Below are 27,721 nucleotides of genomic sequence, written 5' to 3'. Positions count from 1 at the left end.
CCTTTTATTGTTGTTCTTAAGCATCAAGCTTTTGAGCTGCTGCTTCCTCAGTGCTCCACGTGTTACTGCTCCATCCCAGCCTTCAGTATGGCACTGCAAGGGAAGGAGATGGCAAAATGGAAGCATGGAAGGTCAGAGCTGGTGATGACAGTAATCTGAGAACTGCACCTCTGCTTAGGTTTAAGTGTTTCCTATAGAGTTGCTATTTTATGGCCTCAGGTTTTGGATGTGTTCTCTGTGGTGGGACTGTGCCACGTGCTGGGGCCATCACTATAAAGCAAGTGTCAGGACCTCATGCTGTTCCTCAAAAGTGTTTTGCACACTCAACTTGATTCTTTCATTCCCAACCCCTCTGCCTCCTCCTGTCCCCCTGAGCAGCACAAGAGGAAGGGGAATAGAGGTTGCAGTCAGTCCTCAGCAGTTCCTTCTCACACCTTCCCCTGCTCTGCTGTGGGCTCTCCTGGCTACGGTTCCTGTCAGGAGAACTTGCTTCTATGTGGGCTTTTTTCCGACATGCAGAGTAAGGCTGAGAGCCCTTTGTGGAGAACGCTAGGATGTGAGCTTAGCTGTAGGTAATGCAGTTCTATTTATGTAAGAATTTTTATATGCGGAAAGAGACAGTGAGGCAGTGGGAGTGGTAGAACAAAACAAGAACAAAACAAAGCCCTTCTGACCTTCTTCATCCTCGGTGGAGCCATCCAGGTCAGTCAAACAAGGAGGAAAACAAATTTTCTTAATTCTTTCTGTAAATCGACCTTTTTATTTTTTTTTAGTAGCTCTTGCCAGCACCCTCTCCAGAGAAGTCGTCTAATGTGAATGCGCAGTGATGGCTCACAGCTCTCTGAGCTCCTCAGAACTTCCACTGTGATTCAGTGAGTCATGTAAACGTGACTTGTTCAGATGTGACTCAAGTATCCTCCATGTGCCTGGGCTCCTGAGTCGCTGCTCTGTCACGGCTGGGGGCTGCTGGCATCCAAGCTGGCTGTTCCCTTTGTGGACAAGACATAAGGAGGTGGCCGTTCTCCCTTCTTAGCGCCTGCTGAACGCTGGGTTTCGGTTACAAGGCTGAACTGTGGAACAGACCTCCCAGAGAACGTCTCTGCCCTCTGGGGCAAGGCAGCAGAGCTGAGAGCTGCGAGGCTGCTTGTGGAGCAGTCCGTGTAGGTGGGGGGACAAAACATGAGATAATTAACACATTTTCTGGGGGAGTGTTTGAGTAGCTTTGGCAGCTCTAACCTGCTGTTGGAGAATAGGACTGGACTGGACAAGGAGGAGTGGTAATCAGTTAATGTCAGGAAAACCAGCTAGCTCAAAAATTCTGTGAAAAATTGAGCTTCCAGAGCAGAAATACTAAAGCTCCAGCTTAGTTTGTAGGGTATTTCATTTTCTTTTCTCCTGCCCTGAGGCACTCCACCATAATTGCCTTTGCTCATGCTGCACCTGTCAGGAGCTGACAGTGTTGGGCTCCAAACCCGGTCGGTGTGACAGCGGTGTGTTTCACCCTGCCAGAGTGGAGCTGGCGCATGTCCATCCTGTAGGACTTGTCCCAGCCTGCCAGCTTTTCTTCTTCCCAGTGCAGAGATAATGCCAAACTGCTTTTTAACTATTTTCCCTTTGGCTCATCTCCCCCATGATGAAGTTTGAAGTGATTTCTGCATTCCTGGTATAGATACGTGAGCAAGGCTTCTTGGTAATTTTTTTCTGGGGCCAAGAGACTTGGTGGGACTGCCCAGAGCCTTCTGGTGAACGTTGTGTGCAGGGGTAGCTATCAGTGGGCACACTTGGCTGTAAAACACGATCTGCATGTAGACACAAGCTGGAACACTTATTGTAGACAGTTTGTCCTTGCTTGTGGTGAGTTTACTGTGGTACCAAGAGAAAACAAGTACTGGAGAAAGGCATTTACAGGTTTGATCTGAACATCTCTTTAATGAGAATTACTCAGCTGGTTTTCACTGGAAGAGATATGCAGAGGTCCTATTGCAACAGGGCCCACTAGGATTTACTTGTTTTAAAGATGACTGTTGAGTATAGCCAGATTTGCCCTGTGTACCTATTGAAGACCCTGTCTACTCTTGAAAATACCAACTTCTTCGCAAGCATTCTGGAAGCTAGGGAAAGTCTGCTGTGACATTCTGGATCTTTTTTGAACACTTTGCTTTTTTTAATGTGGTTTCTGAGGAAATTAGACTTTGTTATGTTAGTCTGCCTTTCTTCTGTTCTGAACTGGTAAATCCATTGCTTATTTTTTTCAAATTCAGTAATAGCACTGGAATCATTAAGGTGATAAAGAAGTGTGATGCATGAACAATAATTAATATTAATAATTGTTTCTTTCCACTTGAGGGAATGAATTTCATGTAAAATCAGCAGTTGCATTTGGTCATATCTTCAAATTTGCCATCCTGGTCAGAGAACTGTTCAGCCAGACCCCAGCTGTGTTTTCCCTTGTTTACTTTCTAGGGGGACATGAAGAGAAACTGAAAGTAGAGTTTCTTCAGGGGTAATGGATAATATTCAGATGGAGGATTTAGTGAAGTTTTCTATATATATCCATACAGAGGAAATATATGTAGGAAGAAGTCATAAAAACGTGAGCAGTGATTGCAGAGGGGGTTGGGGTGGTGTTACACAAGGACACAGGATGCGTAACCAGGAAAGGCATTTGTTCATCTGTGCATGAAATATGTTGTTTCATCTTAATATAGACAAGTTCACAGATCTCCTGCTTGTATAATGAGAAGAATCGTGTTGGGTGTAAACCCATTTGAGTGTCCTTTTTTGGGCTCCTTTAAAAATACAGAAGAACTGTTTTTAATGCCTGTATTTATTTTGGTACAGTGTACAGACTGCTGGAAATATGTTTATAGCACAGTCTAATGAGCTGAGGCTCATCTCTAATATTCCACTGCCTCATAGCTGGATAGAAAAAGCTGATGCTTTCTAAATACGTATTTGTGTCAGACACTGGCTTCCCCTAGCAGTTAATGCTGCAAGGAGCTGCCTATGTAATACCACCTAAACTAAGAGTTTGGGCAACAACTGCTCCTAAGCATATGATAGAGAATGGTCCCAGTTAATGCAGCGTTGGTTGACTTCTGCAGCAGTTAGATTCATCAGTGCCTGCTCTGTGTTCTCTCTTTAGTGAACATCACCATTTCTATTAGTTCACTGGTGTTCAAGCTTGATGACCTCATGCTGAGAAGCCATTTCAATTTGCAGTCTACCTGTGAATTACTAATTCCAGGTCAGCCTTGAGACTGGTTAATGTTTTAGATGCAGGAAACCTGGTTATATGGAAATAGCGTTACTTCTATTGGAACAGAGGTACAACTCTTCCTGGACCAAATTTATGTGATGTGAGTATGCTGTTCTTCAGCGTGCCAGTGGATTTTCTTCCCACTTTAAATGCAATGGTTTTAATTTCTTCCCACTTCTTTTCCAAGAGGAAGAACGTTTTTACTGATGCACAATTACTTATTTCATTAACTGGGAGACAGTTTTGGAAACTGCATTTTTAAATAGGAATGTCTTCCATGATACAGGGAGTAATGTTCAAGTCTAAAATATAATATAAGTATATTTTTAAACACGACTGTGCTGATCATTGAACAGAGAATAGTGCAGTTGGAGTTGTTTGTGTCAAACTTGCTTCCTGAAGTCACAGTTGGTTCCCAAATGTTTGTGAGAGCCATTCTGCAGCATCTGCTCTGTCTGTCCGTTGAACATCCCCTTGTTCCTGTTGTCCATGGGGTCAGCACTCACTCTTGCTTTTTCTCTAGGCTCTCACCGCTGAACTTGCCGCCCTTTCTCCCTGAAATTGGATGATACTGAAAAGCTGTCATTCTCTTTCCTTGCACTCACAAATCTGAAGACCACCACAGATGCTGACTTTTCTTGCTGTTGGTGCAGCTTGTGTTGACAGAGACGGAGAAGTTTTAGAAGGAACTGAATGTTTTCCAGTGTGCCTCTAAAATCTCATGTTTGCTTTTAAATGTTAGCAGACAAAAAGCTCCTATTAGTTATGATCTCCTTAGACTTGCTGGAGAAGAGAATTGATTTAGGGTCTGGAGCAACTTCTCTGTCTGTGTTTTGGCCACTCTGCTTACTGTGAGTAGTAGCTAAATCCTGAATTGCAACACAGAGTAGGCATTTTAAACGATTCACAGTTTTTGAAAACACTGGTATCGTGCCATGACAGTGTTCTAGAGAGCTACTTTTTTGAATTACAACTGGAACTGGAGTAGTAGCTCTTTTAGCACATAGGAAAGTGGCTGCCAGGAATATATTGAATATCTGAAGCCCAAATTGAATATATTTAGTCTAGCTGGCTTATGGAATAATTTGTTAGTGAAGCATAAAAATTCTATTGGAGCGAACTCAGCTTTTGCTTTTGAAGAGCATTTCAGTTCTTTATTAACAGGTTGAAGATTGTTTAAATGGTTTCATTGGAGAGTGAGGAGGGAAGGTGTCCTTGTTCTGTTACAAAACTCCAGCAGATGCCAACAACTGTCTGGTTGGGGCTGTGACTGATCTAAGTTGTTCTTGCTGTCTGTAGAGAAAACCTGCTTAGGAGGAGAGAGCAAAAAGGTGGATCTCAGCACTTTTGTCACTGTTTTGGGTCTTCACTGTGCACTGGCAGTTTCAGAATGGAAATGGGATTTGGCTTCCAAGGGATGATGCCTGAGGAACCTTCCTTTGAAAGCCTTGGTCAGCAAGAGAGAAAACCTATCCTGTTGCATCCCGTTTTGTTTCTGGGAGGAATGTGATCCAGTGACCAAGGGCAGGTGGGGTGTATTTCAGACAAATCAAAATGCATGCTTAAACATTTTTACACATGTGCTGAGCTATATAAAGAGCCTATCTCATATTAGATATTTTAAAACATGTTAGAAAAATTAAATGACTGCCTGGCATCCGTTGGTGACATCAGTTCTTGTTCTTTATAAGCAATTTTATTGATTCAAGGTAGTGCAAAGGAATACTGGAAAATTTAATGGAATTGATGTAGGTTTTTTTCTCCCTTGGAGTTTTGAATAAATAAATAAAGCAGAGGTCTAAAGTTGTCATGATATTCAGTGCAAATAAGAGGCGTCGTTACGTGTTGTTTCTGATGCTTGGACCTTCAGTGAGCAGCACATGGCGAGAGGCAGACCTGGATGGGGCTCCTGTGTTGTAACCTGCAGTCCCTTCAAACACCAGCACAACATGTGACTTTTCACTCTAGTTAGGAAATCTGAAAACGCGCAGTCTCACAAAGTTATTTTCTTAATGAGAAATGTCATTTGCTTGAGCTCTTTGCCAGCTGTTCTTTTGAAGAGGAAAATAAACCTGGAAATATAGTGGTCCACACTTATTTTCAGCAGGGCTTTGTTTGGAAACCAGTTGAGACTTCAGATTAAGTAATTGTTGTCCAGGGATGGAAAACATTTGGTATTTTTTGCCTGTGCATGAGCCTTTCTTGCTCCTCAGAGCTTTCATGGTATAGTAAAACCTTAACAGTCAGGATGCTTTTGGTTTAATCAATGAAACTGATTTTAATTGATTGCTGAAAAGAACCAGCTGTTTTAATTTAGCAGATACTGTGTACACCTAGATGAGTGACTATTGATCTGCGTGTTTTAATTACAACAAAGAGCTTGCAGTTTTCATAAAACCTTGGCTCCTCTCTCACCAGTTTGGGTAGGACTTAACAGTCGCCACTGTGCCCTAAAGAGCAACTTCACTGGCAGGCACTGAATCAGCAGAACCTGGGGCCTGCTTTAGAACTAACCCCACAAACAGCCTGGATGTCAGCTTTATTGCTCACCACGTGAATGTGCAAAAGGCTGGGCTGACATTTTGGAGATAAAGGGAACAGGGCAGCAGTCCCTCTGTGGCAGTACTGCTTTATGCTGGCTTTAATTACTTCTGGAATGGCCATGTTGTTACAATTCATGATGCTTAAGATGTTGAAAAATGGGATTTTAATATTTGAGCTACTTCTCAAATTTATATCCATTGTAACTTTTCTGTAACAAGAAAGGCTAAATCTATTCATCTGTTGGTAGCTTCTGAACTTGGTTGATTGATTTTTTTTTCAGGAATGACCTTTCCAAAGAAAGTGATTTCTCAGAACCTTGGCTATCTCAGAGGTTAGATCAGGGGTTATTACTGCCTGGCAGTTAACCTTGTGAGTATTCATCCTGCTGAGACAGTAGCATTCTCTGAGCCTTCAAAAATTAAAAAGCTGTTATTTAATTAGTCTCTCCTAAATCCTCCTTGGAGGTCATCATTAGGAAGAGCATTCACAGTGCATGTGGCATGCACACATGATCCAGTCTTCTCTGTACAGCTAAGAATCTAGAGCTGGCTCTGGTGACAGCAAAAGAACCCAAGGTAATGGCATGGAGTAGTCCAGGGACTGGCAGAAACTGGGATTACCCTGAGCTACTTCTGGGAAAGGTAGCAAACCTCTTATGTTGCTGGGGCCCTTTCCTCTGCCAGCACTAGTCCTGCAGCGGCACAGTGGTGCTGGTTTCCATCTAGGTGTCTTCTCTGATCCAGTTTGCTGCGCATCCAGCAACAAAGAGTGTTGGACCACATTCTCTGTAGCTACCGCTGGTGTTGGGATCAGGCTTTTGTCAAGCTGTATCCTGAGCCTCCCTCGTGCAGGCACCGTATTTTGTGGTTTAAATTATAGGTTGCAGTGACAAGTTACCTTAATCACAATTATCCGCAACATTTCCATTATAAGACCTTCCTTTTCATTCTGTGAAAGCAGTCACTTGGGTCAAGCAGTCTCTTCGTGCTGGGGGATTCTGCATGGTTAGGTGAAAACAGATTGATAGTAGGAAATAATGTTTAGCTTAGTACCCCAGGGACTTGAAATGGGATAGCAGGTTGGCTTTTGTGCTAGGTTTTATCTGTCCTGCTAAATTTGGCCGTGTTTCAAGTCCCTGCAGCGAGCAGCACGGTGTCTGAATGCTTCACCCCCCCAGCAGGGCTGTGCCCCAGGGCAGCACCGCGTACCCAGGGCAGTGGGGGGCACTTCTCTCAGGCCCTTCATTTGGGCTTTGGATCTTGCCAGCTCCAGAAATGAGAGCAGAAGCATTTTCTCAGTGCAGTTAGGGAGCAAGATGGGAAGAAAGTGAAAAGCCAGGAAAAGAGCTGGGAAAGCTGTTTTTAGTTCGTCTTGTAGCGGTTGCAGTCTTGTTTTCTGGGATGTTGTGTACTTGGGACTTGTAGCTCTGAGCACTGTCAGCTTCACATTGTTTGCACTGCAGCTTTCACGAGCTGCAAACTGCCAGGATCCCCAAGGAGTTGGGTTCCAGGAGGCACGTGAAACTTCGGGTTCCTGCAAAATCAGACAAAGATGGAGAGATTGTAACTCCTAGGGGGTGTCATAATGATAAATGCTAATGTTAGCAAAGCATTCATATGAAGTTAATTATAACAGAACATCCCAGAAGGAAAACAGTTCTATATTGAGAACAGAATGTGCATAGCATGCAACATATATGGCCTGAGGCCACACGTTGTCTGGGTACAATGAAAAGAAACACTTAATAGCTACCTGCTCAGCAAGCATCATCGGTGCTTAAAGCAGCAGCATCCCTACAGGGGATATAGCAATAAAGAGATTAAATTTGGTCCTCTTGTTATATGCAAGTGACTTTAAAGATTCACGGACAATTTTATTGTGGCAGTCCAATTTTATGAGAAGTTGCCAGGGTTGTCACTTTAATATATTGAAAAATATGACAACTATGAACTTTCAGTGTCACATTGCAAAAATAAGCACAGAGCTTGGGGCCGTACTGCTTCTAATTTTTTTTCAGTCAATTATTAGATTGAGGAAGGTGAAAAATCCAATGCTGTATCTGCAAAATGGGAAAACATAAAGGTTATTCAGCAGTTTGGGCTGCCTTGGACTGATTTAAATTGTTTCAGTGCATTTTTTCACTTTAATTTCCCAGTCATTATAGCTGATCTCAGTCTGAGTAAGTGATGTTACTGCATGCAGAAATATTAGGAAAAATGCTTGCTTCCCCAGGAATTACAGTGGAGTCTATTCATCTCAGTGCACAGCCTATTTTTGCAAATAGAATTATAGGTTTCAGTTTGTTGTGGTCACATTTCTGCAAGACTAACTTGAGCAGTTCCATCTCTTGCTTCCAAAAAAGGGGATCATGTGGTGTAGAAGCAGTATCATAAATTTACCAGACTTATATTTTAGGAACAGAACCGTAGGCTTCCATGCATTCTCTGTGAATGTTTAATATTTTACAAGCTTGGCTATTTTTTTAATCCTTTATGACTTTATAAGTTGTGTTTTTATGGAATTGAGTTCAAAAATTGATGCTGGTTTTTTATATCTTCAAATAGATTGAGTGAAAGTAATTATTATTCCTTTGAAATAATTACAAGCATAGCAACTATTTGAGACAGAAATAACTGAGATTTCAAATTCTTGCATGCACAGCTATTCATCAGCTAAATAAATCAGTCCCTGATGGCGGAGGGGGGAGCAGGCAATCAGTGTTCTTGTGGCACAATAAAGCAAGGAAGGCACTCATTTCTTTCGCTCCCTTCTAGTCTTTTTAAGTAGGATTAGCAAAAACAAAAGAACAGGCACAAAAAAACCAAACCATAGGTGTGTATGTGTGCATAGGCGTATGGATAGCCAGAGCTGTGCTTCTCTCAGGCTGTGAGATTGCCTTAATTTTTAAAACGTGGGGTATTATATTAACTTCTGGAAAGTTTTTGGAATTAACAAATGGGCTGTGTTTGAGAAGGCTAAGTGAGTTTAGCAATGACCCGCGTTTTGTTTTGATGCAATTCAGATCTGTTAAAAGTGAACCTGGAAAGGTGTGTTCCTCCTGAGGAACTGAACGGGGCATTGCTGGCAGCAGTGGAGCGGAGCAGGAGGGCATGCTGCTCTGCTGGGAAGGTGGTTCCTGTGCCCATCTAGAGCAGTGTCATCAACATCTCTTTCTGCTGTTGAGAGATCTGGATGCCAGGAAGCAGAACTGTTTGGTGTTCAGACCTCTGTATATTCCAGCATCTGTTGGTTTGCATTAAGAGGGTTGTGGGTTTCTGTCTCGATTGGTGGTTGTTGCTTCCAAGTCTCCTAGCTGCATGAATGACAAACCGTGTGCTTTAATTCCCCAAAGAATGGAAGAAAATGCTATGATCATTTGGTTTGAAAGATAATTACTGCTCTAAGGAACTCCTCAAAAATTGACACTATTCCATTGAATTGAGTGTAAACATCTGAAAGTTGTTATGATGCTGAAAAAGAACATTTGGACTAAGAATATCTGTTGTGAAGCAGCCCTGAATTTTAAATCACACTCACTCTTATGGGACTCCTCTTTCTGTTCTCTCTATAAGTATGGGTAAAATGTTTGAATTTTGAGTCTGAAGTCCTGAAGCTGGATGTGCGGCAGGGCAGGATAATTCCACCATGGGATGGCTCTGAAGGTACTGAAATTTGCTTCTGTTTTCTCAGAAAGAGAACTTTGCAAATGAAACGCCATGTATTGTAAGAAGCCATTCAAATAGAAGTGGGATTTCTGGTTATGCTCCTGCATGTCTGGAGCTCAGTCTTTATACATTTCATACGAACAGTAACAAACTTCAAACCTCTCTTTGCTTCAGCAAAAAAAGCCAAGCTAGAATTGGTCACTGTTGTCATCTTCAGTACCAAAATGAACTAAACAAAGCATTGCCTCGACTTCGGGAGAGTTTAGAATAGTTTCTCATGCTTATCCCCTTCTTATCCTCTCCTCCCTCTAATGTACTTTATGTAGTAGAAGTCCAGTATCTGTTGTATCATCTCAGCAGAGAAACCTTGTTCTAATCTCTTTCGACAAAGAGAAGCGGATGGGGAAAAATGTCGGCATGCTTTTTGTTTCAGAAAGGATTCTCTGAGAGGCATTTAACATCCTCAAGGCATGCAGATGAACCCCTGCCTGCTCCTTTGCTTCCTGCCTTGCGTTCGGTGGGCAGAGCTCTGCTGCAGTTCAGCAGTGCTTAAACCTCCCTGACCCCTTGTTAGGCCCTTTTTTTTATTTATTAGGAGCGGGTTCACAACAGGATATGATGATGATGTCCCATCTGGTCACACCCGATCTCTGCTGGGACGCACTGACTTCATTCATTTGTAGGTGCGGTGCTGATGAGGCAGCTTGCCACCACACCCGGGGTGTTTTATTGCAATCGTCCCCTGGTTCAGCTAAGGGAAGCATTGCTTTTCTTTAGGAAAGAAATGGCAACTTTCTGCTTTCAAAAAGAACTCACTCCAGGAATGTGTAATGTAAACGTGCCGTGGCCTGGAATAATCATTGGGCTCCTACTGAATGTACCAGGGATGGCGTGGCTTTTTCCACTGAGCAGTGGCATAGCCCCGTGTTTTGAAGTGACTAACTTGGTTTGCGTAGTAGCAAACTTTTATTTAATCTTGCGTAGAATGGCTGAAGGAGGGCTCGCGTTTCTCTTCCTCTGGCGTACAGAAAGGCTTTTTACTCTGTGAACTTCTTTGTGGGCCATTCAGAAGGGAAACTGCGCAGCTGTGGATGTGGAAATATTGAACTTTTTGGCTGAGAAGTTGTTCATGGCACAGAGCAGTGCTGGAGGGTAAGAATAAAAAGAGGCTGTGTGTGTTTCTGCTCAAAACAATATGAACTGGGTTTCAATTACCAGCTTGACATGTAACACTTTTCCGCCTGCTGTTAAAAGAAGCCTCCAACTTAATAAAAAATGATAATAAAAGCTGTCGTACTTTGCAAAGGACACAAAGTGCAGCTGAGGAATGCCTAAATTTTGAGCCAAAGTATTTTTAAATTCAGACTGATTGAAGAGAGCTAGGTTTGGAGACACATTCAAGTAGTGAAGTTAGGAGGAAAGACCCCAGAACAGCATAAGGGATGAGCCATATTAAGATAGGCCAGACTTTTATTGTGAAGGCTGCTGAAATGATTTCCTTTGGTTGCAGCTAGGGAAAGTGGCTAATACTAACCAGCCTGAAGCTGGCTTGTGAGAGGGCGCTTGTGTTGATTTGCCATCATGCCACCGCCCTTGGAACGTGCTTTTCATGCATCTTTTACTCTGGGCTTCATCTGGTTGGTGAGTCGATGCTGAGATCCCAGGAAAGCGCAGGGCAGCTGGGCAGCAGGAGAATCTCCCTGAAGAAGGCTTTCTAGATCTTTGCCTTAACTGGGTTTAAACCAGGATGGTCAGATAACCCAGTGTAGAGCCACATCTGTTAGAATTTGATCAACTTGAAAGTCCTGTATTTGTGGAAGAGGGAGGAGGAGAGAATGACAGCATTGCAGAAAGCTGCGTTGTGATGCAGGTCTTCCCTACCTTTTCTTTCTTTGTAATAATTTTCTTTTTCAGAAGGAGCTGGCAGAGTCGATAAATAACTGTTTTAGCATGGTGTTAACGAGGAGATCCCTCATAATTTGTTGCTCTTACCAAAATTCTGGTTCTACTGACTATGCTGAATACCACTTACCAACTCCTTACATCTCTAAAATCCTTTCCCTACAAAATTTGCACAGGGGAGAGAACGTGCTAGCATGGACTTTCTTGCTGTTTGTTGTGGATCAGCCCCATTTCCTCATTCATTGTAGATAAAATGAAATATACAAGCCAACTATGTTTGCTATGCACATTTGGCATTTTTAAAAGGCTATTTTAAGCCTTTTATTATTTTAAGCAGAGAATTAAGAAATTGTGATAGAAAAACACAGGCAGCACCAGTGGAACTGCTTTGAGGTTAAGTGCAATTGAAGGGCATTGGTGTGACTGCAGTTACATCTGTCTACGTCAGGATGAAGGGAGCAGGGGTCTCCGTCACTGCAAAGGTTGCTGCCTGTCCTTCCAGTCAATTGTTTGCAGCAGCCAAGCTGTTTCGTGCATCCCTGTCCATGGGAAATCCCATTTTCCATGATGAGAATGTAGAAGAATCCCAGATCTCTCCTGTCTTCCGGCCGTAAGGCGACGTCCCAATGCTTGTGCATACCTGGAAGGTAACCTCAGATGAGTGCTGTGTAATACTTTGGATGATTGCCACTTTCTTAATACTGCACGTTCTGTAGGTGACTAAGCTTGAAGCAGCTTGACTGTAAAATTAACCCTGGGCAAAGTTGACTCTCTTTGCATTAAGTGTTTGTGCTACCTAACTGTAAATCAAAGAAATGTTCTGAACTACTGCTATTTAAGATAACATAAAGCTTTCAGATTTTTTTAAAAAATTTATTATTATTTTAAAAATCGTTTTGTGCTTCTCATTTCACAGTCAGTGTGAGAATACTGTCTGCAGAGCAGTAAAAGATGCAGAGCCACATAGTGCTTGTATGCAGCCAGGCAGGAAATGGGCCCCCCAGGTGGGTGTGCGGGTGTGACCATAACAAGCTCAAATGCAGTTCTTCATCTGAAATGAGTTATTCTAGTAAAAACCCTGGAGAACACAGTATGTTGGAACCAGGGAAAAGTTCAACTTGGCACGGCTATGCTTTGTGGACCCTCTGCCCCTCCTCTAGCTTCCTTCTGCTCTGTAGATTAACTGGTACGACTTTTCCCCTTTCTTTTACTGACAGCTCTGTGGGCCAAAGGGAGCTCATCTTTTCGTCCAGTTACGACTTGCCTTACTAGGAGGCAGTCGGACAGTTTTAGGGAAGTGTGTGACAGACTTTAGGGCATTTCTTGTAACCCTTTTGTCCAGAGAAACACGAAAGAATTTCTTGGTCAAAAAGGATGCCATGCTGTTTTCTTCCCTTCTTTCCAGTATATCTCTAGTAAAGGGTTTGATAAAGGGCCAGAGAACGATGTGACCTGCTTTGCATTGCTGTTCAGTAGAGTAAGTGTGGAAAGGGTTTTAATTGTGGCTTTTAGAAACTGAAGTATGCTGGCACAACTGCCTTTTTGAGCTTGAAGTTGGTGTTGCAGGCACTTCCTTCTATTGGACATGCTTCCTATAGGAGATGCATCAAGTTGGCAGCTTGTTTCACATTGTCCCTGCCTATGGGAGGTGGTTTTGCAGCTGCTCTTGCAGAGCTTTAGCAGTAAGACAGCTTAACATTCCATTTTTAAAAAGTGTATATTTAAAAAAAGTTTTCTGGAATGAAACTTTACATTTATTTATCTTCTAGAGAAAGGAGCAGAGATTGTGCATTGCTTTGCTGTTCAATATCCACTGGAAGAACGAGCTGAACTTTCATATTGAGGGTTCTGTTAGTATCACCCTGTCTGTATCCCTCTTTGTCAGCCGATCAGTAGCAAAGTTCACTCTGCATTCTTAGGGGAGTTTAGTGGTATTTTCTTTTCTGGGAGGATATCTTGTCAAGTCTTTGGCACTTCATTTTGCATTGGAAATATAGCAGTTCCTTCCTAGGGCGCTCACGATCTACAGGAATACCTTATTATTTAGATATGGGAGCACAAAGGGCATGGGTGCAGAAAACAACCCTGCTTTAGGAGGACTGTTATGGATTGAATAGGTGCCTTATGGGGAGGCTGCTTTGTCCAGGATCTCCAACAGACCGTTGTGAAGCTTTCTAAACACATAAGAACGCTGCTTTCTAAAAGTGGAACCTTTGTCAAAGTTACCGATTGGTAAAATGTTTCACAATCCAAATACATTACTAATCAAAAAGATTTTTACCATTTAAGGTCTTCAGAAATTTTACTTAGTTCTTATTCATAGGTTCAATTTAATGATGAGATTAGAACAAGCACGCTTAAAGAAAAGATACATGAAGTTCTGCTGCGTGCTTTGGTTGGGGCTTCTTTGGTAGGAGCTCCAAAGCCACGTAAAGTATGAATTCTCACAACTTGTTGAGCTTTGGCACTGGTCAGCAAATCATGAGCTTGCTTTTGGCCCATTGAAGATCTGATCCAAAGCCTACTGAATTTAATTGAATGGATTCCGGCCATTTTGTAAGAGCTCTGGGCCTGACCCATATTGTTAGCAAACAGATAGTGTTTAAGGGCAGCAGTTAAACATCTCTTGTGACCAAGGTTACATCTGGATTCTTGTAGCTTGCCCCTCCTTCATTTTAGACTTGGGTCTCACTCCTTGTGGCCAGGCTTATGTTGTTTTTCTTACTCCCATCCTTCCCTTCTTGAAAGTCATCATTAAACAAACAGAACTGAGTACCAGCAAGACCTGCCAGAACTTGCCTGTTGTGGATTTCTTTCTATGTTTATCTTCTATTAAATTTGTGAGAGGTCTTTGCCAACGTCTGCCTCCTGTGTCTCAGATTATTGCTGTTTTTCTGAGATAGTGGAGGAGTGTTTCTAACAAAGAGCACCACAGATGTAGCTACAAAACTGGCAATTTACTTGCTTGCTGGGAAGAAAGCTATGAAACAGTCTGCCCAGTTGCTAAGCTAAGGAAATTATTTATCCTTTTGCTTCATATCAGATTGTTTTGCAAGTATGTCATAAATGGGAGTATGTTTTTAGGACATGTTTTAGGAGAATGTTTTCTTATCTGTGTAGGACTGATTAGCCAGGCCAATTTCATACTCCCAGAAGTTTCTTTGCTTTCAAGAGGCCTTGGGTTGAGTTAGTGCTCGTTTTCAAAATGTGTCTGAAAATTGGGATTTCACGAGGTATCAGAGACGATGCTGGAACACCAGTGTCTTTGCCATACGTTTCTCAACAGGCGCAGGTGTAAAATCACCTTATATATGTGTTGGGCTGGGGAGCCAAGAACTGGTGACAGGCACCGAGTGCTGAGGGTTGGTGAACGTGGGCTGTATGTAAGGCTCTCAAGAGGGGGAAATTGTAGCGTAAGCATCACTGCCCTGTGTGGCTGAAGGTGGTTGCCATTGTGCCTCTCCCTGTTCTTAGTAACTGGCAGGAGAGTCCCTTAGGTAGGCGTTAGAAACATGTGGCTTTGTGATCTGCTTGCTGTTCAGATGCTGGGATGTTTGGGGGATGGAGGTGGGAAGGAAGGGGAAAGATTACAGAAAATGTCAGAAAATGCTGCAGGGAAAAATTACTGCAAAATTTGTAAGCATCGAAACCTTTAAACAGCTTGCTGTGCCAATGAAGCATCAGCTGAAATAAATTGCTGCAGAGCAACCTCAGCAGCACTAAGAGATGAGGACTAATCCTGTCTCACTGTGGCATATATCACGTAAGGAATATTGCTAGATCCATTGATTAAATGTGCCTGCATGAGTAGGACTCAGCCTCTTGCCTTTAGTGTTTCTGGAATCATAGCCCTTGAAAAAATATTATTTTGAGTTTCTGGAGCTTGTAAGACAATCAAATAGGGGTTTAGGGTGACTGGGATGGGAAGCAGGAAAATCAGCTTTCCTCTCTAGTGTTTTCAGTAGTTTGTGCTGCACCAGCATGTGCATAAACGTGTGTGTAAATAAACGCATGGAGGAAACCCATAACAAAAGAGGACAATTGTACCTTGTTTGTAAGAGTCAGCAATTCAATATCTCTTCCTCATCTCCTGTACAATGTAATCCCATCACACATGGAGCTGCTGTTTCTCTCTGCTCTTGTTTTTTTCCATGACTGTAGTTAATTCAGCATAGCTTATTGTTCCTTTCTCTCACTGCAGCCAAATGGTCATTTAAGTAACTCAGGGATGTGACTGAAAGCCATGTCCAAACAGGAGATGGTCTTTGAACTTGATGCATATTTGACTACAGTACTGAAATTACTGCAGGACTGTGTTGTTGTGGAAAAGGAAATTGTATTTTTCTCTCTTTTCTGGACCTGGGCATCAAGCTTGTGTATCTGAGATTTATGCCAAGGCAGCTGATTGCTGTGATTGATTCTGTGGCAGACATTTGAGTGAGGCCATGGCTGTTCTACAGGTGCTTAAAGGCCTCTTGCTTTGTACTGTACTGCTTGACTTCAGTCCAGAGGAGCATAAGATGATGTGGATTTTGGTGGATGCCAGAACAATATGCAGGGTAGGAAACAGCCAAGCAAACAGCAATCTAGTCTTCTAGCAGTCATGACATTTTTGGGCATAGCGAATCATTGTTTCTAATATGTTTCTGTATTGTTTTTGTTATAGATTGTGCTACCATCAAAGTACCTATTCTCTAAGAGTTTAGCTAATGGGATCGTGGAATGAGAACAGCATAGGAAAGCAGGAAAAATAACATAAAATAGAAGTGAGCTTGTGCTGCAGACACGGTGTGTGGCTGAAGAAAGGTTCGGGGCTGTATGTGCATGGAGCTGCCTGCTGGCGGCTGGGAGCTGCTTAAATGCTAATCCAGGGGTTGCAGCAGCTGCCTTGGGAGACCAGGCTTTTCTTGGCAACAGGATTTCGAAGCCTTTGGAAAAGAATGGGACTTGCTCTTCTTGTGTCCTTGAGGAGTGACGCGTGCTGTTTATCGTGGTTGGGCAGCACAAAGACGGAGAAATCACTATGGAAGGAAGAGAAGGAGTTCCTACAGTATGGGAATATTTCATGGTGAGGTGGGGAGCTGGCAACAAGACAGTTGGAACTGCTAGGCAATTCTTCCCCTCTTTTGCAAGAATTGAAATTACCTATAAATAACAGAGGAGGGTGGCTTAAATCAGAATATGTTTTTCTGTGCTGACAGTGTACAGCATCTGCTTCTGCTTTAAGCTGGGGTGGAAGAGACTTGGCAAAAAAAACAGCCTTTGGCATCACACACACGGGGAGCTAATAAAAGGCTATAAATTGAGCAAATATAGTGGCCTCTTCACATTGTCATTTCCCTTTGGAAAAGTTGGTAATAGGGATGGGGATGAAATTTTAAAGAAAATGTGCATTAGGAGACTTTGAGTGGATCTCAAAAAACAGAGGAGCAAAAAATCTACGGGTACTTTCTGGCTGGGTCTAAAATATCTCTAAAGACTAGATATGGAGCTGGAAGTCAGAAATTCTGCCCTAGACTCTCCCACTTGATGTGTGATTTAGCCTGTGTTACATCTTCCATTCCTGATGAATATTGAAAGATACTGCATTGTTGGATGAAACACGTGATATTCATGTTTGGAGGCAAAAGATAGAACATATATTTGTGTGCTTGGACACTAATCTTCTGAAGAGAAAAACAAAACCCAAACTCAGCCATGATGAAGTCCTGGCAGCAAAGCAAATGCAGATGCAGTACAAAAAAGCTTCAGTTTCCTCTTCCCCTGCTCTGGCTGAGTTGCCTTAACACTTCCCAGCACATAGCTTGCTGTTCCAGGGTTCCAGGCTGCTTCACAGGCTGCAGTGAGCTTTGTGCCTGCGTTCAGTATTCGGTTGGTGACAGAATTCCCCTGCTGCTTGTAAGGAGAGTCCATGCATACAAGACATTACAGTACAAGTAAACAAGGGAATGTTGAAAAGAATCACTCTTGGCTGAGTTTTGAATTGTTTATAATGACTCCTAAAACACTTCAGGACTGTGTATGTTTTTACAGTGCCTTTTCCAGAACAGTATTGCTTCTTGAGTGGTGATTATAGGTGACACTGCTATGAACATGGTTATAGCAGGTGAAGTTGTAGCTAGAGAAAAATACTCCACAAAGTTGATGTATGATTTCTGCTTTCACAAGTGTACTTTTATTCAAGCAATATCCAAAACAATTTCAAGCAGATGTGAAGTACTTGAGATCAGTTGGGGAAAAGGCAAATTTAGTTGGAAATAAATCAGAAACTCTATGTTCTCTCCTGTAAATCCCTGATGTAGCCAAGGCTTTGAACTGAAGTCTTTATTTCTAGTGGTGGGGTTTGAGGCAGATCCTTTTTTGTAGTCAGCATGCTAAGATTGCCCTGGAGGGCTGATGGCATCCTGAGAAAAAACTGCGTTACAAGAAGTCCCCTGCAATGCTCATGCTTCTAGTAAACTCTGACTTCAGTTTGGTCAGGTCTTTGGCATACATTAGAGCCATTAACTCTGCTGGGATTTAACAAGCTCTTCACTGTAATGGAGCAGTCTTGCTGCCTCTTGGAAGTGGAAAAAGAGTTGAATTAATACCTTTTCTGACAGCGTGCAAAGGAACTGGAGAGCTTGTCTAGGCACTAGGAGAAATGAGTGGAATTCCCCGGGCTCCATAACCTCACAGAGGTGCTGTGTGCTGTGTTGCTCTGCTCACTGCCGAATGGAGCAGGAAGGTGCTGGGCTGTGGGGCTGGTTGCATGGAGCTTGAAACAGATCTTGCTGAATAACCAACAGGAGCAGCTGCTGCCTTTGGACTGAGAGAAAAAGACAAGCTGAGCAGACTCAAAAGCAGGAAGCGTGGGTTTTGTGTAGGTACCACATAATGCTGCTGCTCTAACAGGTCTGTGGAAGTTTGCAGTTGACACTGTGCTGAAGGACTGCACAAGGCTGAGATGGGATGCCCGTGGTTCAAACAGCTCCATCCTGGTTACAAAGAATATATTTTAAAAGGGGCTTTTTTGAAAAACGTCTTCATTCCGGTGACCGAGTTCTGCAGAACAGCACAGGAAGGTGTATTAGAGGGAAGAGTTCCAATTAGCACTGCTGAGCAGCTTTCTGATGTTTCACAGCATATTCTTCAGCAAATGAGAAGGTTTGCTTTATCATCTAGCGCAACAGAATATGTATATTCATTTTATAATATACCGAGTAATTGAGGAATAAAAGGTTTTATTTCCAGGGAGAGCCATACTTAAAATAAGGGCTTTTAGTGGAAAGTAGTACTTTGAAATTTAGCTGTGGCTCATTTTTATATCTTGAAGCTTCATAGCTAGCATTTGGTTTTACTATGTGATTTACTTAGTGGCCGGGGAGGAGTGGTGTTAGCAATCACATTCCAGTTACACGGTGATTTGGCGGTGTTCAGTTCTCACTGCCTGGATGGCTGGAAAGCCAGAGGCATTATTGTCCATCTTGTGTAGGGATGGGTCGCAGTGCTCCCAGAGGCATGGCAGGCTTTCTGCTGCTGTAGTTGCTAGTAAGAATCCTCTTGCACGATTTGGCCAACTCAGAACTGACACTTGAAAATCTCATCCAAGAAACAGAATAGCGCAATCTGTTGATTTGTGGGATGGTGGGTGGATTTACAATGCAGTTGAGCAAACTAAAATCCTGCATAGGCTTCGGTAGTGATTCTGGTCCTTTGAGAACTCAGTAATTATTTTGTCTTTATAAACTATTGCAAACACTACAGACTTAAACCTTGAATAGAAGTGATCCAGTCTGAGCTCCTGGGCCAAGTGGGGTTGTTCAGATCTCTTCCAAGCAGTTAAATCTGGGTGCTGAGCTGCTGTCCTGCAGGTGCAGCAATGCATTCAGACCAGAGGCTCTGACTCTGCTATTTAAGTGCAGAAACAGACCGTGGGGTGAGGGATCTCAGATGATACAGAACAGAATGGATAACTCTCAAATTAACACTTATTTAGCTAGCTGCATATTTAAATAAAGAGATTTAAGCTTTGAAAGCAACTCTGAGGGAATTTTTAGAACATTTTCCAATGACATTTATCAGGATGGTTGGGCAAGATGCTAAGTAATATTCTTTGTGCATTTGGGTGAAACTGACCAATTAAAAAGTTGTGTTTTGTATTCCCTGCACAATGGACTTCAGCTCCAGAAAAGGGCTAAATGAATGCTGCAAACCATTCATTTTGGGTACTCTGAGACCACGTCCCAAACTCCGTGCTTCAGTCTTCGGAAGACTCAAGTATTCACCTGTTTCTCTAGATCTGTATCTCTGCTCTTCGTTCCTAAATAACTCTAAATCTGTTTCTGAAAGCCACACAATGCCTGATGGGCTTTCTTTGACACTAAATATCAATCATATGCATAATTGAATATTCTGCTTCGGGAGTTTGTACCTGAACCAATATAGAACAGAGTGCCTTATTTTAGCATTCAAGTATTGAAAACTTGGCCTACATCTTGAACCTGCAGGTCTTATCTCCTTGCTCATGAAATAACACCATGGTTTTGGTTTTTAAGGAGCGCTGAGTTTCAGCTTCAGTGATCAGGTGCAGTCTGCCTATCTACTTCTTATCCCAGCTGTTTCCTTTACAGGGCAGCACGGGGGGGCTGTGTTGGACCCAATTCCTCATTTCTCTTCCTGAGAAGTTTGCCTGCAAAGTGTAAACCTTTTAGCCTTAGTTGTTGTGGTTCATATCTCTCCATATGATGTCCAGATGTAAAGGTCAAAGCCATATTATCAGAGTTGGTGGTGTTGGTAACTGGAGTTTCTATGCAGCTCACAGGTAGGTTGTTCTTGGACCCTGCAGTTTAGCTGCAGTATCCTCCAATATTTCATGATGCTGGCAAGAAGGGAATTTTGCCACCTCTAAGGGGTTTGGCAATTCAGAGAGTCTCTGGAAACCAAGTTCCTGTAAGCTTGATTGCAGGTTAAAGGCAGCTCAGAGGCTGTTTCAAAGAACAGTAAGATCTTTGTATAATTTTAGCTGCCATAAATGGTCTTTGAGGGTGATAGAACTGGAGGGGATCAGGCTGAGAGGAAGGGATGCTGGCTTTGAACAAGGTGTAGATGGTTAAGACTATGGGAAAGATGCTTAGGCTGTGAGGAAAGACAATGTTGTAGTGGCTTGGGTACTTCAAACCATGGGGGAAGGAAGCAGCTCTGCAAGTCTTTTGTAATTGTTTAATTAGCAACTGCCTGTAATTTTTAGTACCCCTCAGTTGTACTTTGCTTCCCAAAGACTTAAAACTTATATACAATGGAGCACACATCCTTCTGGGAGTTAGGAGTGTGAGCCATCGGAAGAGAGCTTTGCAAACCTGCTCAGGGGAAGCTCGGATCTGCCAGTTGCTCCCTGCATGCTGTATATAGACGTAATGCAGATGCAGTTGCTGTCTCTGCTGCCCTTTTGAGATGAGCGGCCCAGGGTTGTGTACATTGTGCTTCTCCATTTGTAATTAGGAGAGCAGCGCTTTTTTAAAGCTGGAGGTAGGGATGAGTGAGTGCTGCTCCAGATGGGATCTGACAAGTTTGAAAATATGTCAGCGTGTGTATATTTTTAATTTCAAAGGCGTCACGCTAGCATTAGAGATTTGCTTTAATTCTAGATGCAGCTCTGTAAAACCAGGCAATCCCTGAGCATCTCTACAGTCACACAAGCACATTGCCAAAAATATGTGCCCCTTCTGGCTACTTAGCTTGTAATCAAGGTGAAACATTCATGTTTGTACAGCTTGATGAGGCTATTACTCTTTGAGCTAATTCTGATGTTCTGTATGCTGGCTGCTGAACTCTAGGAAGATCTGGTATGGGTGGCTGTGTGATACTGGCTTTTGGTGTTCAGTCTGTGGTGTTTGGTGAGGACGAAACCAAGGATGATGGGTTCTATTAATGTTGCTGCTAGGAGACTGAGCGTGAATTCTCTGCACACCAGGTGATGTGTGCTCTGAAATACAACTGATGTTGATATTTGGGAAGTCAATTTGATTGGAGGTTGGAAAGATTATTAATGACAAAATTTGATCACAGGTTGATTATTTCGTTTCCTGCTTAGCTCTATGAAATGGCGTTGTGGTCCAAGGCTTGCCAGCGGGGATTCTCAGAGAGACTGAAGATGTGCCTCCAGTTTTGCAGTGGGGAACTAAGTACAAAGCTATTTGTGGATGCTTCTCCCTTCCATTATGCAAAACTGATATGACAAACAGCAGGTCTGAGGTCACATCTGGTATTCATTGTCCACCCTCTTGGCAGGAAGGCAGTGGAAGGCAAGACTGAGTGCTCAGTGTCAGTGGGTATTTGAAGCCCCTGCAAATTCCTTAAGGATGCTAAAATGTAGGTTACCATGAGCTACAAGTCAATGTCTGGTTTCAAGCTATACTAAATGCTTCTAAGCTTCATCAGTGACTCCCATTGCTTCCATCTCAGTGAAAGGAGTACAAACACCGTCTGCTGAAGTCATGAACAGGCTCAAGAGCCATCAGTGTGTGAACTCCTTGTGGTTGCCTTCAAGAGGGCCATTTCCAGACAGCACTGTGCTGTTTCAGGTGTTGGGAGCAGCAGTGCTTGGTCAGTGGCCTCTGGCAGCCAGCACTGGAGGGCTTAGCCTTGTCTGCTGTGGTCTTTGCATTGCCTTCCTGCCTGCAAACAGTGAGCTTTTATTCTGATGCATGGTGAGATCAGACCTTACCGAAAGTGCAATGGAATAATCAAGTTGCCTAATTAGTAGCATACAAAGCAGATGATATAATTGCATCCAAAGGTGAAAACTACAGGTGTGAATACTTGGGCATGCTGTGTGGTACTAATTTTAGCCCAGCGTGGGGTTGTATTTTTACCACATGAATAATGTGAATAAATCCAAGAAACCCATAAAATGTTTCTTGAGCAACTTGTAATCATGTGGCTCTGTAGAAGAGATTAAACCAAAGTTCATCTTTCAAAGAAGAACAAAACAGATATGACGTGAGTCTGGGCTTGGGGTAGGTTCAGACAGGCAGGGTCAGGTTGGCTGCCACCTGGTGACTGGAAGCAGCCTGCCAGCAGAAGTTACGGATGCAGACTGGGTGCTGCTTGAGTGACTCAGATATTAATGGTTCCCAGCTTCTCAGATATGCGCAAATGTTGAACTTCTAGTTGCTGCTTTTAAAATCTTCTATGTTGGGCAGCTTTTTATCTGTCTTTATTGCTTTTGGTATTCAAACCAAAAGATGCCCAGATTGGATCTGAATACTGTGTATGACTATTTGCCCTTTTAGACCGCTTCCCAAGAAAATGCCAGGCTTCTGTGACTGCTCTGTCAGCAGAACAACTTCTGAGTTCATTGGTCAGCTTTAACCACATTTGAAAAGAGAGCTAGAAACCTGAAAAAGCATTGCTCTGTCTGAAATAGGAGGGTGACATAAATTAATGTCTCAAAAGAAGGCAGTGAGCAGGCAGTCTCCAGCTGTTCCACGTCACTCGGCAGCAGCTGACCAGCGAGCTGGGCAGTGTGGACTGGGGTCACCTCCATCCTCAGGGCTCAGGGCTGCATGCAGCATGCGCTGTGCTCTGCCTGCTGCCAGCACGGAGGGGAGAGCATGGCCATTGGAAGTGAGGGATGAACTCATGAGAGGATAACGGATGCAAAATTCTTCCCTTCTGTGCCTGTGAAGTCATTTTTGGTTTTGTTTTTTTTCATTTTCCCTATTACTAGAGTAAATAACTCAGTTCTGTTCTGTGCAGTCTACTGAAGCGTGATTATGAAATGAGATTGCTAGCAGAACTCACTTATTTTCCCTTCTCCTGCATGTGGAAGTGATTTTCTTGTGTGTGTGTGTGTGTGTGCCATTTTTTGAGTCAGAAGTTATATCACACTTCTTTCAACACTAGCTTTTAGTCAGCTCCCTTCTGTCCACCCATGAATAGATGAATCTCTATAGCTATTATTGATTATTGATTCATCAGTAGTATCTTTTTCTAGTTCATACAACCTCAGCTTGCTAGGGGACTGCAATATCATTTTCCTGCAACTCTTGTCATATTTTCCTCTTTATACATGAAATGTACACACACACATATATTTCTAAAACAACATGTACTAAGAGATATTAGAAATAACTGAGGATGTCAAGTGGAACTAAGTGATGAAGTCAAGAGGCTACCTCAGATGTCAAGCAAATTTTCTCTGAAATATAGCTCTGACCCTTGGGTTGTTTTTCTTTGGGGCTTGTCTGACTGCTTGAACTTGAGAGAGCTTGAAGATGAGGCGCTCTGTGATTTGATATTATTGCATTGAGGAACTTCACGGGTCATCAAATCCAGCCTTATGAAAAAAGCGCATTCGACCAAAAGCGCAGCTGATAGATGTACCTGCCCTTCTCCTTATGTCTTGCTTTGAATTTCTTACAGACTTCCTGTGAATGAGAATGGAAAATTTTATCGTTGGTGCTAAATTATGATCTTGATAGGTGCCTGCCCTGAGCCTTACCATCAGTGACGCAAAGTGACAGAATAGATAAAATGTGATGAATGAATAGTCCTTACTTTTCCGTAAGCATCTGCTGTTGGCCACTGTTAGAGACAGCAGACTGAGCCTGCTGGGCTTATGCTCTGCTTTACAACAAATGTTATTTTCTAAGGAATTCTGATATTCCTCTCCCTTTGGAGCAGAGGGGAGTGAAAAATGGGAACCCCACATGGCTGGGCTGCTGTAACGCATCCTGCGTGAGCCAAGGAGAAGGACTGTGACTTGCAAGCAGAGCATTTGTATTGCTTCTCTTTACCAAAGGTTTGATGGTTGTCTGTGCATTGTTTTTTGTCTGCCATGTACCACTTCTTCTTCTCAAGGCAGGCAGCCTTGGCAAATGTATTCATTCATCCTCTATCATGCTTATGTGTCAAAGAATATCTGTGAAAATGAGAGGCAAATCAATCAAGTTGTCTTTTGAATAAGAACCAGAAACTGCAAAAAAAAAAAGAAAAAAAAAAAAGGTCAGGTTCAGCACACACCTCCTGAAGCAAAATGCTTGTTCTTAACTTCAGCTTCAGAAAACAGTTGCATTAGTCAGAGGCAGTACTGAGCCAGACACATGTAACCATGTCTGGTTGTGTGTGAAGTTTGGAGCAAGACTTAGGCATACCGTGTTTAGGACTGTAAGCAGCTGATCTACAGTCTAAGTTTCTATAGGGTCTTCAGATTTCACTTGAGTAAATTGTGACCAGTTTGAATATCTGAAATTGTTCTTACAGTTAAGCTTGTTTCTGTGAACAGTAATGTCATGTTCGTGTTCAGTTTGCCATTAGAAAACTGCTTTGTGAATATCTTCCCCTGTGATTGTCTTTGCCAGTATGTTATTTGTATGTTTTACTGATTCAGTGCTTCTTTCTCCTTGATTAATTTGGATTTCTCAAGTTTCCCAATGTTTACCTCTATGAATTTAGCTAGCTTGATCTTACTTACACCTGCACATGTAAGGTCACTTCAGCTTTGGGTGTTAATAATCTTAGCGGATCTGTTTTTAACTGAATGTTACGTCCACTTTTGATTTATTAAGGAAATGGAAGGAAGGGCTGTTTTCCATTGAACATCCAGGGCAAGATGTGATTGGGATTACCTTTCAATTAGACTCGAATTATCTTCTTTGTAAATGTTGGCTCGAGCTTTAGCCTTTTCCATTACCCCTCAATGGATCCTGTGAATGGACCTCGCACAGAGAGGATGTGATGATCTCTGATATTCACAGGCCTTGAAAACTCCTGAATAGGACAAATGTCTTTTTACCCTTTTTTAGTGCTTGGGTCTCATCCAAGGAAAGGCTGGGAATTAGCTCATCCTCAGGCGAAACCTGACTGCTTTCGTTGGCTCTTGAATTATGAACTGAAACTTCATAATGGGGATGTGAGTAAAGTAGGATGGCCATAAAAGTTGCCTTGCTGTGTTTTTTTGGATTAATGCAGCTAATAACACTGAAGAAGACCCAGAATATTCCAGGGTTTTTCTCTTAGCGAATTCGTAGCACTGAATTGTAATTTCAGAAGAATCTGTTGTATTGAGAGAAAATCTGCGTGGGTCCTCACCAGTCTTGCCTATCTTCAGCTGAACTGAAAGAGGCCTTTCTGAAGTCTCAACTGTATAAACTCGCATCAGCCTGCTGAAGCCAGCTAGCATGTGCTCAGTGCCCTTTGCAAGCTTCTGGTGAGGCTTCAGAGAACTGGAATTATTTGTCACTGATGTCTTTGTCAAAGCAGCCATGCTGAGGGTGAGGGAGAGCCATCTGCGCCCGCAGGGTTCAGCTGAGCGCTGCCCACGAGCTGCTGTGCTTCACCGCTGGGGCCTCCGTGGGCATTTCTGCATTTCCTTCACCAGCAACAAAATTAAACACTTGTTCAGGGTATTTTTGCCTACGGATAGAAAAGGGGGATGGAACTAAGATCCATAGTATCTCAAAATTGAACCATAGATTAAATATCATTTTGCTTAAGGAATGTAAGAAGTATTTATTTGGTGAATTGGAAATGTCAGCAGAAAAGATAAATTAAAAAAATAGTTCAAGGTTTCCTTTTTTTTTTTCCCCCCTTTTGTTTCCTTTGACTTTTCCTTTAGGACTTTATTATTAACAATGAAATAACAAACTTGCTTAGGGGCAGAACTGCACGCTGAGGATCATAACGGTGGTTATAAAAACAATGTTTTCCTCCATGTATGCCAGACTGCTTACATTTTAACCCTGTAAAGCGGAATCCACAAAGTGGGCCATATGAATTTTTGCTGATAAGGTTTTGAATTAATCCCATTTTGTACAGACCTGTGCTTGCAGAAGCTTATGGAAATCCATCACGGTTGCAGATTGTTTTCCAAGTAATATCCTCACAGACCACGAAGCCTATCTTTTTATGATAAATGCATAAAGGTTTTTGCTGAACTTCAGTTTTAAGCCACTCCATCTCTAATCTTTGTTGCTTGGTTTTTAAGCAGGCTTTGGGTGTCTGGCTGAGCCGCAGCAGCGCTGACACAGAGATGGCGCAGCTCAGGGTGGGGGGAGTGGAGCTGGGGGAGGTTCAGCCTCGACACAGCTTGCATTTCCCTCCTCTTTGGTACAGCTGAAGCTCTTATTTCCTGCACAGACAAGCAGGCAGCGTGATTCTGAATATCTGGGTGGAGGATAATATACTGCAAAATAATTCAACCGTAATCCCTAAGGATGGGATAACAAATAGCATCCCTTCTGTACTGGCAGCTGGAATTACTTTAGAAGGTGTAAAGCAGCTCAGTGCTCTGAGGAGCTGCCTTTATAGCACGCTTTTAAGTAGGCACGTCTGTAACTTTGCAGATGACGCTGCTCGCAGGCACAGCGGTGGCTGCAGGCTTGTTGTCTGCACTGAGGGCTGACGAAGTGCTGCAGCCCACTGGCTGTGTGCCCGGAGCTGCAGGCGCATTGCAAGGCAGCTCGGGAGGGCAGATGCTTGCTTGCAGGCACCCATGCATCGTAGTTGCCTGTCTTTCCCGGCTGCCCTTGAGAAGATTACAGCATTAAGTAAATGTTTTTCTTGATACTGGTATGACTTCTAATCTGACTGGTTAAGAGTCAGTTAAGTAGTCGCTCAAGGAAGAGCTGGCTCTGCATCCAGAGGGAAAGCTTTAAGTAAAAATAACTTTAAAACTGCCCTTAAGAAACCCGTGTAGCTGCGCCCAGGCCGATGTTTGCTAAGAGCGCTTCAGTGATAAGGTGGGGCCTTGGCCTGTTATTGTTTCTCAGTTCTCCAGCCTGAGCCCTGGTGGTAATGCATGCAGAAGGGGAGGTGGGAGGGAGCGCACAACACCATGGCAGGAATGGCTGCAGGTGTCTGCTGGGCTCCAGCTGTTCAGAATCAGCTGGCCCAAATCCAATCCAAGTTAATGAGATCACAGAATGGAGGTTTATATGCCAGATAATGAAGTCCTATGGAAGCAAGTGCTTTTAATTTTAGTTTATACTCGCTGTAAGTCTTTGGAGAAATTTCTTTTCCTCCCTAAGAAGGTATAAATGAGAAGTGCACCTTTTACACAGATGAATACGTGAATGGTGAGGAGGTAATCTGATCTATTAGTACAAATGGAACTTTGTCTACTTACTGCTGTAAGCCAAACTGCAGTAAGTTTAGAAATAATCTTCAGTTTAAAAAGCTGCACTTGAAAATAGGTCTATTTCTGAGCAGAGTATTTAATGCTGAGTGACCAAAGAGCAGTGTGTGGCTTTATGAGGCTCTTACTGAGAACTGCTCTCCAACTGCACAGCGCAGGTCTGGAAGCTGGGCATGCTCTGCATCTGCCCTCATTGCCAACCTTCTGCAGGTCAAACAGTTCCCAACACTATAC

The 27,721-nt window shown here is 42.8% G+C and overlaps 1 protein-coding gene across 2 annotated transcripts in view; it reads left to right on the top strand.

The window, feature by feature from the left end:
* ZDHHC8 (zinc finger DHHC-type palmitoyltransferase 8) overlaps positions 1-27,721 on the top strand; it is an 87,668-nt gene that overhangs the window by 9,362 nt on the left and 50,585 nt on the right. The gene's annotated exons all lie outside the window — the stretch shown is intronic.

The sequence above is a fragment of the Tympanuchus pallidicinctus genome, unplaced genomic scaffold (assembly GCF_026119805.1).
Source record: "Tympanuchus pallidicinctus isolate F22 unplaced genomic scaffold, pur_lepc_1.0 scaffold28, whole genome shotgun sequence".
Classification (NCBI taxonomy): domain Eukaryota; kingdom Metazoa; phylum Chordata; class Aves; order Galliformes; family Phasianidae; genus Tympanuchus; species Tympanuchus pallidicinctus.
This window is presented reverse-complemented; position numbering and strand designations above follow the sequence as displayed.